The 12,427-nt window shown below is 41.9% G+C and overlaps 1 long non-coding RNA gene and 1 other non-coding gene across 3 annotated transcripts in view; one reads left to right on the top strand and one right to left on the bottom strand.

Annotated features, from left to right (window-relative positions):
• The window catches only part of LOC138816264 (uncharacterized), a 353,466-nt gene that overhangs the window by 128,552 nt on the left and 212,487 nt on the right, over positions 1 to 12,427 (top strand). The window lies entirely within an intron of this gene.
• On the bottom strand, positions 1,277 to 1,402 carry LOC138822377 (U6atac minor spliceosomal RNA). The gene has a single exon (XR_011370415.1). It is a non-coding gene; the product is annotated as a U6atac minor spliceosomal RNA (small nuclear RNA).

Below are 12,427 nucleotides of genomic sequence, written 5' to 3' on the forward strand. Positions count from 1 at the left end.
GTTTGGGAAGCTCTCTGCTAGGATCCTGTTAAACATATTTCCTAGACCATTAACTTCTGTCTCTAGGTGCTCCTCTACACCCATTATCCTCGGATATAGTCTTCTGATGTCTTCTAAGTGTTGAATAGATCTATCATATTTCTTGGATTTGTCTTGGATGGTTGTATGTTCTTTCTCTATAATATCTAGGCTGTCTTCAATCCCTGAGATTCGATCTTCTGCATGGTCTAACCTACTATCAAGACTTTCTACTTTGTTTTTTATTTCTTTTCCTTCTAGTTGGTCGGCTTTGCTGGCTTCAAATTCTTTGTTGGAGCTTTGTTTTAGATCTTGTATGAACTTCTTTACTTCCTTAATTTGGTGTTCAGTATTTATTCTCAAATCACTTAGTTGATTGGTTATGGTTTCCTTGGAATCCCATTCCTTCTGTTGGTCTCCATTCAGCATTCCCTTTGTGGTCTCCCTGATTTCTTTCAACTCTCTTTATGGATTCCATGAATGCCTCCATTGATCTTTGTCTATTCTCATCCCAATCTCTCAGTTCCTATATTACTCTGATTAGCTTCCTCACGTTCACGCAATTCCTGTAGTTCTCTTTGAGTGTTCTCAGCCTGCTCACGCCATTCCTGACTTTCTCTTTGTCTGTTTTCGGCCAGCTCCTGCAATTCCTGTCTATCTCTTTGACTGATCTCAGCCTTCTCACGCCATTCCTTTATTTCTCTTTGAGTGCTTTCAAGCTGCTCACGCAATTCCTGTATCAATCTTTGAGTAGCTTCCTCACACTCATGATATTCCTGTATTGACCTTTGGTTTGCCTCCTCTCTCTCCCTATCATGCTCATACAGAGTCCTTTGCAGGTTTTCAATCTTTTCATTTACCATGTTTACCAGTAGTGTTTGTAGAGCTTTTTGGGAACTCTCCTCTGAATTATTCATTATCTGTTTTGTCCCCTGATTATCATGAGTGGGAGTTGAGTACCCAGACTTGCCATTTTTCTTGTGTTTTTCTGGCTTGCTCTGCCCATTTGTGATGAAAGTAACACCAGTTTTGTGCTAGAACACTATCTTAAGGCAAGCATCAACCAAAGTCTGTAGTTGCACAGTCAACAGTCTGCAGATATAATCTAGTTCAACAGATATATCTATTCAACATCAAGCAACTATGTATTAATGGGCTACGAACCCCAAAGAAGAATTTGGCAAACTAGAAATTATTAGGTTTAGGGAGAGCCTTAGACAAAAATAGGAATAGAGGGATGTGGAAAGGCAGAGGGAGAGAAAAATGATGGTTAGATGCCACGAAGTAGTTGGCAATGCCTTAACCACATGCGTGTTGTCAGGCCCCAGGGCCTCTTCCATCCTTGTCAAGGGGAGTGCTAACCTTCTCTCCTTTCATACAACACAATAATTTTATTCTTATTTTACCTCTTTGTCCAGCTGTTCCAAATGCTGTTTTAGTTTGTTCTGTAAATCAAGACAAAGAATAACAAGAAATCCCCTGAATTCTTTACGAAGCTGCAGAACCTGATTAGTCCTTATATGGAAATGCTACATTCCTAATAAAAAAAATAAGACTTAGAAACCTTGAGGTTTGTAAGCATTGTAAGTAGAATTGTTTGAAGGAAAGGGTAAGTCAAATGAGTCAAGAAATCTCAGCCTTTCCTCCAAGATTCATCTTCCACCTGATGCTTCTCATGTCTTACTGCTGCCTCTGAAGACCTCTTTATGTCCTTCGTTGGAGCCTGCAGATAAAAGATTCACCCAACTTGTCCAATGGAGTTATAAAACAAGTCTCACTTGGAGATGGCAATGGGAAAATAGAGGATTTGTATACCTGGGTCTTTTTGTAGGTTGCACGTTGTTAACTGGAGGATCCTGTGGAGGTACTGCCTTCTGTGCATCTCATCCCTCACAGAGGGAACCCCCTTCTGTCATGTACATTTCAGCACAACTTTACACATCTCCACTTCTTAGCAACAGATCCAGAGAGAGGGAAGTGCATTTCTGTCTCCTGCCTACCTAGGACCCACCCCTAGAATTCTTTATTTCTTTTCTGACTTTCTTCTCCATGTGCCTTTAGCTTCAGGAATGTCCCAAACTCAGTTGCAGGTGAACAGCCTTCTTCGTAAGGTTTCAATCACATAAGGGTAATGCCCTACAGAAGTGCGACCTCAGGTGTTATAGGACCAGAGTCACAGAGGAAGAGTTTATTTCCCTAGAGCAAATATGATAAGATGTGATAGCAAAAGGATCAAGAGAAATTCAGTTATTTTTACCCTAAGTATGAAGTGCCTACTATGTGTTCTATTACTTACATACCTTACCTTTCATCTTTATATAAATCTTGTTGACGGGCAGAGTAATGGTATCCTATTTCCAGATGTGCAAAATGAGGCTAGGAGAGAGAAAATAACTTCTCAAAGTCACTGAGCAAATAACTGGCAGAACTGGGATTCTAGTCAAGTCTAGCTTACTATAAACACATGTCATTTCCTGTGTCTCACACTTGTGGCCCCCTCATTCATGACTTGTATCTGTAGAGGGAATGAGAAGTTGGGATAAGTGAAAGGAAGGGTCACCTGAAAAAGGGTATTGCTCAGAATCAAGTTTACAAACAGAATGCCCTAGGGATGGTCTTCCTCAGAAAAGACATTGGAATAGGGGAGAAGTTTCTCTTCTGAATTCTTAAGTGATTTGCTGTGGGGAGAAAATTGTTAGTCTCTTCTACAATCATCTTCTTTAAGAATCTTTAGTAATGTTGCACTTGGTGTTCATTTTTGGAGTTGTCTTTAAAAAAAAAAAGGTCCTGAAGAGGTTGTAATCCTGACTTTGAGTTGATATGGAGTACAGAGAGATAGAGTGCCTGGGACCGATTTCAGGGATATATGTATGTGTTAGGGAGATTGTTCATGGCATGATTAACTGAAAGTGGGAAGGAAAGAGGAAGAGGGAAGGAGGGGAGAAGAAAAGGGAAGGAGAGAGGAAGAGAGAGAGTGGAAGAGTGGAAGAAGAGAGGGAAGGATAGAGAGAAAAAGAAAGAGAAAGAGTAGATGGGAGAAAGAGATATATGAGTTGTACAAGATGTGCTTGCAGCTGAGTGTTTGTGGATCGTATCTGTAATCCTAGGCTAGGAGCATGTTCGAAGGCAACCTAGGCAGAAAAGTCTCTAAATCAAGTTCTTGATGATTTAGAATGAGAAAGAGGGTGGTGTCAAGGTTAAGCACTTGACCAAATTTAAGTTCTTTATGTTGAACTAAGGATACAGAGTGAAAGATTGAGAGCTCCTCAAAACAAAAGTAGATAAGCCCTGTGTATAAAAAGCAGAAGCAAAACAAACAGAAGCCACAAAAGAAAAGTCTTTAAAACCATGTGTGGAGGAGTCATTTTCATACTTACTGAAGCTTCAGATTCATATTTCTTTCTTCAGTTGATTGTGTAGCTGGAGTCAAAAAGTGCTCCATGAGATCCTTCTGGTTGAAGTTCAGGTGAGCAACAAGCCCATCCTTGGCTTCCACTAATTTTCAGTGTCCCGCTTAAACACACACACACACACACACACACACACACACACACACACACACACACACACACACACACACACACACACACACACACACAGCAAATAGAAGACAAGGAGGCTAAATCTCTGCACAGTTTAGGAAGGAAACAGGTAGTTTTGAATTTTATGCATAGGCGCCAAAAGACAATGGAAGAATTTCTGACCTCCTGTCCTATAACTAACTAGCATAGCAGACTTTAACCACCTCTCTCTGGGGAAGCATATATGTTGGGTTAGGAAGGCTGTAGAGTCAGGCATGGCCAGCATTGTAGAGAAGTGACTGTGGCTTGAGTGTGGGAGGCTGTCAGAATTCCAACTGCAGGCGAAGTCTTAGAAATCCTTGAGGGGACAGTTGAAGGCTTCAAGCCTTGTACTCTGAGTTACTGTAAGATGTGTGCTTCCTGAATTTCCAATTCTGTATCACACTTGACTCTACACTGTGTGCTAAATTCAACAAAAACCCAGTGGTAATTCCCTTTTACTTGCTATAAGACTTGAGGCATATGCCACTTCCAGGCTTTCTGCCTCCGTCTCCCTATCTGTACAATGGGATATACTTGTATCTACTTTATAGGTCAAAGTGAGAGTTAACTATAGAAAGCTATCAATAAGGGAAATTTGCTTTTATTAGTATTTTAAAGTTTATTTTTACTATCTTTAAGTAGGTATACAAAGGAGTTACCATTCAACAAATCAGTTTATAATTCATCTTGATTAACATCACTCCATTTATCATTCTTCCCCATTCCTCCCAACCAGACCCTTCCCCTCAGTTTTCTTAGTTTCCTAAGATATGCATTGGATATTATGACTACATTCTTGCCCCTAGTTCCTGTCTCCATTGGACTAACCCATTCCCTTGACCTTCCCCTATTGCTATTATGATTATGATTATTATAACAAATTAACATGTTCCTGTCTTGCTTTTCTTTCTGCCTTTTAAATTACTTTATTTCCGTGGTAAGAAACAGGCAAAAAAGACTGCAAATGTTGCTTTGGTCTAGTGACACATTTTAGTTATGGAGGAAAGGGTCACCTCTTTGACTTCATTTTTCCCTTCCACAGAACTTGAGCACACACAGGGGATAAGCAGAAACTTTGGAGATTAACTTTTTGGAAGTAAATGGCACAGCAAAATTATGAAGATAAAGTGAGGCTGACCTCCCTCTCCACCCCTTCTCCCACCCCCACCCCTTGCTAGGACAGTTAGTGGTGATAAGGCACATAGGGGTTTTTAGTTTCTCCAGCATTTAGTGCCCATACATTTCTAATTATTTTTCTGATTTTCAGAGTGAAAAAGTGGAGACACAATCTATGTCCATAAATGAGTGTTTGCATTTAGATCCTCTAATTTCATGTCCTGTACTCTGCATTCTCCCTCACTGAGTTAGAGTTGAGTGGAAAAGAGAGTTTTTCCTTTGAGGGCATGGAGACACAAGCTGGCTGCTCCTTGAATTCCTTGTTTATGAGCAAAGGGGATGTTGGTCAGTAGGAAGCGCCTCCTATGTGTTTTCCTGAGTTCAAGTGGGTAGATGGGTAAAACATAGATTTATTGTCTAGAATCCAAGTTTTCAGTAAATGCCAGAAGCTTTCTTGAATTTTTCCATATGTATTGCCTCCTGCTGGGTTGGAAGAAGTGGTCTTGGAGTTCTTATAAAATTTTCCTTTCCTTCTACCTCTCATCCTGTATTTACTTTTATGTTTTACTAAAGTATTGTTTTTATTGTTAAACCTCTAGATCTTATAATATCTTTTTTCTCCGTATTCTGGGGCTTGAACTCAGGGCCTAGGGACGATCCCTGAGCTTTTTCATTCAAGGCTGATGCTGTACCACTTAATCCACAGCTCTACTTCTGGCTTTATGGTGATTAGTTGGACATAGGAGTTGTATGGACCTTCCTACCCCAGCTGGCTTTTGAACTGGGATCCTAAGTCCTGGGATTACAGGTGCTTAACTGAAGTAATTTTCAATACTTTAGATGTTCTCCGAGGATGCTAACTGAAGCCGGGGGGAGAAACCATGGGAGAAATGAGACTGTGGCCAAAGGAAGCTTGCAAACCATCATGGCGATGTTTCAGTATTCTTTTCTGTTCTTCTTGTGCAGAAAAATAGTTGGAAGAAGAGAGCAGCAATGTCCTGCTAAACTGAGCATTCCAAGACAAAGCATCATCTCTTTGACTTTGTACTTCCCTCCACCCTTCTCTCTCTCTGCAACTCCTATTCTCAACCCTGCCCTCTTCTTTTATCTTTCTTTTACCCAGTCTCTACCACCTTAGGTACTGAGTTTTTTTCCCCATGAGTATCTATTCCAATAAAAAGAAGCAAGACCCAACAAACAGCTAGGAAAGAAAGAAAATTTCTTAAGGAGAAAAAAACCAGTCTTTTCTCAGGAGAAATAATGATTTGGGGGATGATTTTTGTCAAAAGCTCACATCCACTTCTTATTGTAAGCTGCAGATCAAGGTTGTGTTGCTACTTATAGATAATGTGGAAGCAGGATATAGACTTGGAAAACAAATGATCCCTTTGTGGATGGAATTTAGACTATCCCCTTCTATCATAATTATCCACAGACTTAGGTTGAAGTGATTGTGGAATGCATTGTCTTTAACCATATTCAGGGATGTGACCACGATGGCTCTGATGGAAATCACTGAAAACAGTGCAGTTCATCATCACAACTCCCAGAATGGCTGAGATATGCAAAAGTGCTGGTTTGATCTAAAAGGTACAAATAGCATCCAGGGTGGGGAAAATGAGCGGGATGTGCACACTGCTGTGTTTGAGGAACAATTTGAGCAACATGATGATAACCTGGAAAAAGGATAATTTGTCATGATTACCTCTTTCTCCTTCCTTCCTAGAGAGAATAACTTGTATCCATTGGAATTCATGTTTAGGAGGGGAGAAAAAGCAGATTGCTATTGTAACAAAGGAAACATATCATTTTATCTTGTCCTTTTCTGGGTCGACACTGGTCCACAGTGGAAACAGATTGTGAAGGTTCTCCTTAAAAATGTGGCAAGCTGACTAGGCGCTGTTAGCTCACGCCTATAAGCCTAGCTACTCAAGAGACTGAGATCTGAGGATCATGGTTCAAACCCAGCCAGGGAAGGAAAGGCTGAGAAACTCTTATCTCTAATAAACCATCAGGAAACCAGAAGTGGTGCTGTTGCTCAGGTGGTAGAGTGCTAGCATTGAGCTGAAGAGCTGAGGGACAGGTCTCAGACCCAGAGTTTAAGCCCCATGACCGACCAAAAAAAAAGTGTGGAAAGGTGATTGGGTTCTGCCAAGGTTTATTTGTTTGTTTATTGTCGATTGTGGGGCTTGAACTCAAGGCCTGGGTGCTATTCCTGAACCTCCTTGTGTTCAAGGCTAGCACTCTACCACTTGAGCCACAGCACCACTTCTGGGTTTTGAGTGGTTATCTGTCAAGTTTTAGATATTTTAGTCTGAACATCTTTGTTAGTAAGTGCTGCTCCTAAATTTAAGTGCTTCTGGGTTATTACTGCTTACTCAGTCATTAGACTTATCTGTTTCCACTAATTTTGTTACAAATGCATTTGCCCACAGAAGCTCTTAGATTTGAAGAGAAATTCTAAACAATTTTATGGCAAAAATTTTGTATAGCCTGCCTGCTTTTCCCTTATAAAATAGCATTTGCAAGCAAATATTGTGAGAAATATGAGAAGCAGGAAGATGAAGGAATGGGATTTTTTTTGATAATTCTATCATTCCTGTGTGTTGAGCATGTGAAAATTCCCTGAGGACCCTGAAGTCTTCTGCCTGACATATGACAGGTGGAATTTCTTTTCTTTACTGCTTCTCTCCTCTCTTTCTGTCTCTGTCTCTCTCACTCTGTTGTGAGATTGGGACTTGACCTCAGTACCTTACTCTTTGCTCATTGGCTGGCGCTTTACTAATGGAGCCAAACCTTCAACCCTCTTTGCTTCTTCGCTCTCCTCTCTTCTCTTTCTATCTACTTCTACTGTCTCCTTAAGTCAATGATTTGGGTTCATTGGCTCTGGGAAATATGACCAATATTTCTTTACATCAAAACTTATTGAGTCACAGGAATAGTACAGCAAAATGATACCACTGATCTATTCAGTAGAGGATTGCTCTAGTACAGTATTTGTGAATGCTTACCCTGTAGTTAAGGCATTTCAGCATTCTGCTGAAATGGGGGTGAGTAATGGAAGGAAGAGGACTTGGAAAGTAAGAGTGAGGCTGAAAGTTGAGTTTCAACACATAGCAAATAAAGATTCAGGAGGCTCCAAAGTTTTATGAGATATATTTAAATTAAAATTGTGGTTGATATGAAAGTCAAATGAACTGGGCACCCTATATTTCACTGGCAAACTCTAGCTGGAATTGTAGCTGAACTTCTAGGAAGGTGGCTTCATCTTGCTTCAGTGGATTCATGGGAACCCTTTTTATATCTAGTGTTTAATGGTCCAGTTGCCTTGACCTGATCCCTCCTCTTTATCCTCAAATGGTTACCTCATTCTGGTGATCCTGTCACCTAAAATCTCTTTATTCACCATTCCCACCATTGCTACTCAGTGTAGGCTTTTTGTAATGCTTCCTAGCCTCTAGTAATTTATCCTCTTTGTCCAAGCTTTGTCCTTTCTAATGACAAATCTACTCAATTCCTCTTGCTTAAAGTCTTTAAATAAGTTTCCATTGCTCTTAAGATCCACACAGTCTCAATCCTAGACAATCTGGCCAGATTGCCTGACATGATCTCTGCCCTGCTTTTCATCCTCACACCTAGCTTCTCTTGGTTTGTTTTTACTCATCCACGTGTTTGCCCAAAACTTCTGAATTACAGGTGCATTCTTGCCATTGCTCACTTATTTATAACTCACTCCAAAGAAGCATTTATTTCTTCTCTAACCAGTGCCAGGAACTGTGTCTTGTCCTGAATCCACAGGACCAAGGTTTCCACCTTCAACACTCAAAGGCATCTGTGGCCAAAGCAACAGCCACAGGGATGAGGGCAACAGTGGGGTGAAACATGGCTTCCTTGTTCCACCTTTCTCTTTTTTTGGTAGAAGTTTAGATATAAGACACATTTTGCTTTTCTTGAACTCTACTATTAACAAACAACATCATTTACTTGATCAATGGCATCTGATCTAGGAGGCCTCACTCCTCTGAACCCATTCTGGCTGCTACAACAAATTCCCTAAAGCTAATTAATTCATAAGCAGTGGGAATAGATGGCTTACAATTTTGGAGGCCCAGAAGTCTAACATCTGCCAGCAGATCCAGTGTTTGATGAGGAAACTTCTTGCTGATGTCTTGCATGAGAGAAGGGACCAACAGGCTGCCTTTATGTCACTAAGATTCCATCTTCATTGTTATATGGTGAGAAAACAGAGAAGCCATATTTTGAGAGGTCGAATCAGGTGTCTTTATTAGAAGGCCAGCCACTGCAAGTGAACTATTGTCACAAAGACCTGCAGCCGTGTGAATACACTCAACACTGGCAGAACACTGAGCCACAAGAGCAGGAAAGGAAAGAAAGAGCAGAAAAACAAAAGCAACAAACCAGATCAGCACCAATGGAGAGCTGAAGTGGGATGCCATGTTGATCGGAGGAGAGCCAGGAGACAGGACATGAGCAGACAGGAGATACACAGACAGGAGACATGTGGCCTGGCATATCCATGCCTAAACAGGGTCAGGTCTCAGGGCAGGGTCACAGGAAGCTTGAGAATTCATGACCCAAGACTGGCAGGTCCAGTAACCTATTGTCCAAGTCCCACACCCGGGCCTCTAGGAATTCAGGCATGCCCATCACCTGGGAGGTGGGACTTCTCTGCCTCCAACATGAAAACAAGACAGTGCCAGGTAAACCCAATATTCTATCATCTACCATGTGGCCAAGATGGTACGGTTAGATGCAGCATCCCTACTTCATCATGACTTAGTCCCCTTTTTGTCTCATGAACTTGAGGGATGTATTTGAAAAGTAGATTGGAGATATAATTGACATCAGTAGAAATGACATAGATGTGATGGTGTTTAAGAGGAAAATATAATCCAGGTTCAACACCCTGTTCTTAGGTAGAGGGAAATCCTGTGGATGAAGCAATAAAGTGGATATGGAGAATCTAGGATGGATTTCACATGATCAGGTATAGTAGAGGATCAGTGGTGGCGTCTAGTGGACAGAAATGAATAATTATCTAGTATCTCAAATACAGGTATGGGGAGAGATGTGTTCTAGCTCTAAGTGAGCTCTTCTGGTCATCCCTCATTGACTCTCTACCTTCCCTAAGAGGTCAATTTGGGAGGAGGAAGAGGAGGAGGAGGAGGAGGAGGAGGAGGAGGAGGAGGAGGAGGAGGAGGAGGAGGAGGAGGAGGAGGAGGAGGAGGAGGAGGAGGAGGGGGAGGAGGAGGAGGAGGGGGAGGAGGGGGAGGAGGGGGAGGAGGGGGAGGAGGGGGAGGAGGGGGAGGGAGAGAAGGGGGAGGAGGGGGAGGGGGAGGAGGGGGAGGAGGAGGAGGGGGAGGAGGAGGAGGAGGAGGGAAAATAGGAAGACAGGAAGGCCGGAGAAGTTCTCAGCTGTAAGCAAATGAGACTTTTACCTCATGAGCTTAAGGACTATTTAGGCAATGAGGAGAGAGGAAGGAGGGGAGGAGTTTGCACGCAGCTGCGATTAAAATCAAGAATTAAAAAATACTGCTCTTGCCAGATTTGTCAGGGGACCAGAGGAATAACCTCAAATCAAACCTCAGTTGATCCAGATCGGAAATAGATTTAAACCAGCTCCCTAAAGCCTGGACAGGTTTTTTAATCAAAACCTGTGTTTCAGGTTTCTTTTGTTAAAGAAATGCCCTTCCTTGATGTAACACCAGAACCTCATTAAATTGCAAACCCTGGACTATAAAAGATGGAGAGGGAGCTATTCCACTTCAACTTCGGCCCTTCTCCACATGTTGCCCCAGAAGGACAATGAGTTCTAAAGGTCAGGGTTACATATGTCATGGTAAGTGGTTTTTCTCCTTCTAACATGAAGCAGGCAGAGAGAGAGAGAGAGAGAGAGAGAGAGAGGAGAGAGAGAGAGAGAGAGAGAGAGAGAGAGAGAGAGAGAGAGAGAGACAGAGACAGAGACAGAGAGACAGAGAGAGAGAGAGACAGAGAGAGAGACAGAGACAGAGACAGAGAAAGAGAGAGAAAGAGAGAGAGAGGAAGCAAGGAAGAGAAGAAGAGAGGAAGAGGGAGGGAGCTCAAACACTAGTCTCCTTCAAGAATGAAAAATAAACTTTTCCTGCAGAAAAAAAAAAATCCCCCAAAGAAAAATGGAAAGCTGCTAACTAGTTGTCTAGCTGTCTATTTGTGGACATTGCCTTTCATCTTGTCATATCTTTTGTGCTGTTTGAAATGTTTGGAGCTTAAGAGTGGAAGAACACTCAGTGGAATCCAAACTTTTATTAAAAGAAAGGAAGAGGGAGGCAGCAAAGTTCTGACAACAAGTGTGTGTTTAGATGTCAGGGCCAAATTCTGCCCATATACCAAGCAGAGGGAGCAATTTATTTTTAGCTAAATGAAGCAAAGAACACACTTCTATTTAAAACACACACACACACACACACACACACACACACACACACACAAGATAATGCATAGGAAACCACCCTCTTTTGTGGAGAGGCTGCAGAGATACACAAATGGACCTTAAGAAGGGACTGGAGGAGAGGGGCCTCCTTCCCAGGCTTGGCCTGAGTCGCTTTGTGCTGCTCCATTGGAATGCTAATTTTGGCTCCATTGTCCCTGAGAAGCCACTCTGCTCTCTCTCCTGGGAAGCCCTTTCTGGCTCTCCTGTCTTTGGTGGTCTTCACCAGCTGCCTCTATTAGTTTAGAGCCTCAGGAGATTTTATTTCCACAAATGTGGTTTGGCTCATCTCTCTTTTCTTTATTTGATCAATTCTTCTATTTGATTTTCATTCCTCCCTCCATTCTTCGACAGGGGTTAGACCACCAGATTATGGTCTCCTTGTCAAAATTCGAAAGCCAAACTGGGCTGTCACCAGGATCCTGGGGCTTTTGCCTTTGACATCCATTTTGGAGGGAATGGAGATGGAAATCTTAGCAGGAGAATCTCTTCAGGGACTCTGATTTTCCTTTCAAAGAAATCATGTCTTAAATTAAAATAAATACCTAAACTTCAGATGAGGCCTTGGAGAATCAACAGAGGGCCTAAGTCTTTGTTTCTCTGGCTGTCTGTGCATGCCATAATTAAAGAAAAGAGCTTAGGGAACTATCTACCGCTTAGTTTTTATCACCAGTTTTCTTTTCAAACTGGATACTTAGCATGATGCTCAGAAAGTGCATTTGAAAGACTTCCCTCATGCCCATGATATGCTGTAGCACTGACAGATGGACAGAAGCTGGAGTGGCAGATGGACTCTGCTTGTTCATGTCCTGAAATACCAGCAGCGTTTGGTTTGCACATCTCTGCAGTCCTGGCGGCTTTTTACCTAGAATTACAGTGGGTCATGGTCTCATTTTTTCCCTCATGCACCAGGAGTAACTGGAGCAGGATGACAAGGTAGTATGATGGTCAGCCAAATCCGCTGTACCTTCTCTTAGCTTCTGTTTCCTCATCTGTAGATCAAACACAGCTTTCCCAGAGAGAATAGCATTGGGGATTAGGCAGCTCATATGTATACATATAGATACACACACATACATATATATGTATATACACCTATATTTTATTTTATTTTATTTTTTTATTTTTGGGTCCAATCGTGGGGCCTGAACTCTGGGCCTGGGTGCTGTCCCTCAGCTCTTCAGCTCAAGACTAGTGCTCTACCACTTGAGCCACAGCGCCACTTCCAGCTTTTTTTCTTTTT

Source organism: Dipodomys merriami, unplaced genomic scaffold, assembly GCF_024711535.1.
Source record: "Dipodomys merriami isolate MVZ:Mamm:240054 unplaced genomic scaffold, mDipMer1.0.p SCAF_11, whole genome shotgun sequence".
Taxonomy (NCBI): Eukaryota; Metazoa; Chordata; class Mammalia; order Rodentia; family Heteromyidae; genus Dipodomys; species Dipodomys merriami.